At 39.8% G+C, this 3815-nt stretch overlaps 1 long non-coding RNA gene across 1 annotated transcript; it reads right to left on the bottom strand.

The window, feature by feature from the left end:
• Positions 1-1461: 1461 nt before the first annotated feature.
• On the bottom strand, positions 1462-3388 carry LOC139132440 (uncharacterized). The gene is made up of 3 exons (XR_011552294.1): positions 3253-3388; positions 2170-2316; positions 1462-1544 (listed from the first exon to the last, which is right to left on the bottom strand). It is a non-coding gene; the product is annotated as an uncharacterized lncRNA (long non-coding RNA).
• Between the last annotated feature and the right edge of the window lie 427 nt (positions 3389-3815).

Here is a 3815-nt window from a genome sequence, read left to right as displayed (position 1 = left end):
TTTCGTACTCTAGATGGCAGTTGAATTTCACTTGCAACATAAAAGCTGCAAAGTGTGGTTTACTCTGTTTCATTTTCATGGCATAGATGTGTCTTTTGGCTAACAGTAGCAAGTGATTATGAATGTCAGAGTAACCTTCAACACCAAAGAGCACTTCATTTAAGTTATGTCCAGTGAACAAACTCAGTCCTCTTTCCAAATAAGGATATTACCTTCCTCTTGCCGGAAGTAGGTCGTTACTATGCCGATCCATTTACTCGACTTACCCCTCCTCAAATGGCCCAAGAAATGATAACAGAAGTACACAACGTCAGATTCTGCGGCATGTTTCGTGAATAGCATTTGTGTCCGAAAGCATGGTAACCTTCATCGACGCCATCGCGACACTGGTAGATCAAGATGTGATGGACAAGGGCTTCATGGTCTTCTTGAATGATTGGTTCGTACTAAAACAGAAACAAACAAACAGCAAAACAATTGTCACTCTGCATGTCTATAGTGGTTTCCATATGCAGCTTGCAATACGGCAGATACGGCAAATGTAACAGGCATTTTGTCAACCAAAAATCTAATTGTGTTTATAGGCGATGATGAAGAAGAAACAACGCAGCAGACAAAAATCAATATACATGTATAAATTACGTCTTACATCACTCTGACAATGATACCGAGGGTTAGCATAGGGAAAAGTCGTCATGTCCGTCCCCAGGGGTGGGGGACAAGACACGCCTACCTCCACCCCACTTCTTGAGACGGACATGACATCTGTTGCCTATGGTTCAAGGTAATATATTCAGTACGACGCACTGATGATTTTAGGGCTACTTGCCTTTATTACGTGATGTTTGCTATCCAGCTTGGGTAATTCGAATGCCTGACACCAGTAGGTAGTGTCTTTATGGTGTGGTACACTAACCTTGAAGATGAGAGCAGATGTAAACATTGTTGATAGATCTGCATGGTAAAAAATTAATGTGCAAAGAGGCAAATGGGTGAAGACGGAGATTTGTTGAAATCAAACTTGAAGGGCACAGGGATTCCTTTCAAAGTCACTAGTATCATCAGTATACAACGTTTTCAGTCTCAGATTCGTTGAAATGACAGCATAAACCATGTCACAATCTGACACTCACAAACCGTTCTGAGCCAACTGAACCTTGTTTGTTCTTTGTTTGACATTTATTCAACAGAACGTAAACGTCGTTAACGTTTCTCAAGTTGTGGTCAGTCTTCAGTCAGGAAATTTAATTTTCTATCTCAATTCTTACACATCATAAAATAACATCGCTTCGAATTCTGAAGCCGTATGGTAATATGCCAGAAGACAACTTGTAATCACAAACCAAAACTGGTCGTAAGATCTTCAATACATACATTTGGATTCAAAAACTCGTAGACAAGTAAATCGTCTCTGGTTCAACTGGGGCAACAATAAACACATGAACACTTCGAGCACCGCGTTGTTCTACACCGTGGTATGGTAGACTTGTCTCTGTATCTGGATCGTCAGCGTGGTAGGCGTAAATAAGACGCAGTGTGTCTGACTGGAAAGGCAAAGAATATCGGTAATGAAGTAAATAAACTATACCCATGAAATAGAATCTGTAAGGAAGGTTCGATTGAGCTCGAGAAAGACAAGTCGCCAATTTCAAACCTAATTTACATCGAAAGTAAGACCAATAAAATTTTAGTTTCTCATCCTCAGTCTCTCACAAAAAAGATTCAGAGTTCGCTATGTGATCTTTTTTTACTTTTATTTCTGGTTTTTACTAATGAAATTCAACTACCGACATAAAAAGGAAATATACGAAGTGGCAATTTTTAACATGTTGCAAGATAAAGACAACAAATTCACCGCACAGAATTGTACATACATGTGATCCTGCAGGCTTAAGCTGAAGATATCATTTATAAATATTTGCTTCTGCGGGTACTGAACATATTTTTGTCTTTTTTTAAAGTGAACATTAGAAAAGACTTACACGGTTGGTCGAGGTCGATTCGCGTGAGGATGACAACTTGAAATAGAACCAACACAGAAATTGAGTCAAGTGCCAAGTACCTCTGATGCAACAACACTTAGTTTTCTGTTAAGTTGGCACTGTTATGGAAAAAATTGGTTACTTAACCTATTTTGACATGAGCAAATCTGATGTAGTTTCCACGTACAGTGATGACTCTATCTTTTTCGTCGCATGTATCCAGTTTTCTTGAAATAGTCAACAGGGTGTGCGTTTCTGTTTCCATTCCTCCAATTAGCCGGTAATTCTGCTGGTCGTCAATGACTGGTTCTCCGTTGGCACTTGCAAAGCGATCCTGCGATAATTTCGATGGAGATACAGTAATGAAATTGCCTTTACCCATCATCGATCACCTAACCAGGTGATTTGTACACCGGTTTAACGTGACAGGGGCAACCGACGCAACAAAGCGGTCTGTGAAAAGGGATTTATAAATGATAGGTTTCCTAGAGGGCGGTCATTTTTTCGAATAAGCGGGCGACAAATGGGTTACCGGGAACTTTTGCACTTATGGTTCTTCATTGGAGACTTCTGTGATAAGGAGAGGACAGTTGGAAGCTTTCTGGTGGGTGAGGGGATAGGTAAATTTTCAAATTGTAGCGCGGGAGGGGGCAGTTCTCTGCAAATATGGCTTCAAATTGCAAAAAATGTAATATTCGACATACATACAGTAGGCCATATTGTATAATCCTTTCCCTTCATGAATTTCTAATGCATAGAAATTAAGTTCGCTGCTACAGCACGGCTGGCTTGGTGAGCGTCGTTTGCTAGAAAGAACGTTGAGGGCGCATACCTGGGTAGCGAACGTGGGGCTGTGAGAGAGTCTGCGGTGCATTTTACTAGGTTTAAATTGCGTCAGCGAAGCAAGCGAGGCCTGGAAAGAGAAATTAAACATTTACAGTGTGGGTTGACAAGCTAAATACTATATCTATATGCTTTTGGGAGTAGAACAAGATTTTATGGTTGACATTGAAAACAAAAAAGTGAAAAAAAATCATCAAAAGTTAGCATTACTTGCCTTGCAAATTGAATGATGGCAATAAGTAAGAAGTTAAAATGTCAGTTTGCTGAGGATGGTTTTAGGAAGAAGAAATGACAGTTGACATATTTAAAATCATTCTTTTGCAGTAATGAAAATTCATCGTGATTAACAAACCCAAACAAATCTGTACACGCCTGTCGCTTCGTGTATAATCTCAAAATAGATCAAAAATTTTTGCTCTACATGTACCTTGAGGTATGTGTTTCCATCTTTGACCCATCCGATGACGATATCAGAGTTGGTCATACCTCCATTGGGAGAGATACCAAATCCTACATAGCCAAGAGTCTCAGCGTGCACCTCGAAGGTTATTGTTGTATCGCCAATATTTCCAGAACAGATGAACTTTACCGAAGTCATCCAAGGCGGCGTTGTGTGTGTAAGTATCGGTCGATGTTACAAACCCATCTACGACACACATAATAGCAATCCCTTGGAGAACGAACAAAGCAATTTTCTGAGACATTTTCAGCAGTAATATGGCAGCCTGTCCCAAAGCTTTGTAAGGCCGATTGCTATCTTATTTGAGTCCGACCTCTGCTCTACATTTTCGTCGAGAAAAAACAATTGTTATTGGGGCATATTCATTGCACAACCTTAAATCATGATAATATTGTCTGTTCCAGTGTCTGTGTCTTTCGGCTATCTATTGATCTATTGATCAAATTTTTACAAACTACTTTATGGATTTTATGCATGTCTACCGGAGAGCAAACGTGGAGACATAAATCATATAGCACTCAACTCATTGA

The sequence above is a fragment of the Ptychodera flava genome, chromosome 5, assembly GCF_041260155.1.
Source record: "Ptychodera flava strain L36383 chromosome 5, AS_Pfla_20210202, whole genome shotgun sequence".
Lineage (NCBI taxonomy): Eukaryota > Metazoa > Hemichordata > Enteropneusta > Ptychoderidae > Ptychodera > Ptychodera flava.
The sequence above is the reverse complement of the archived record's forward strand: the minus strand, read 5'-3'. Positions and strand labels throughout refer to the sequence as shown.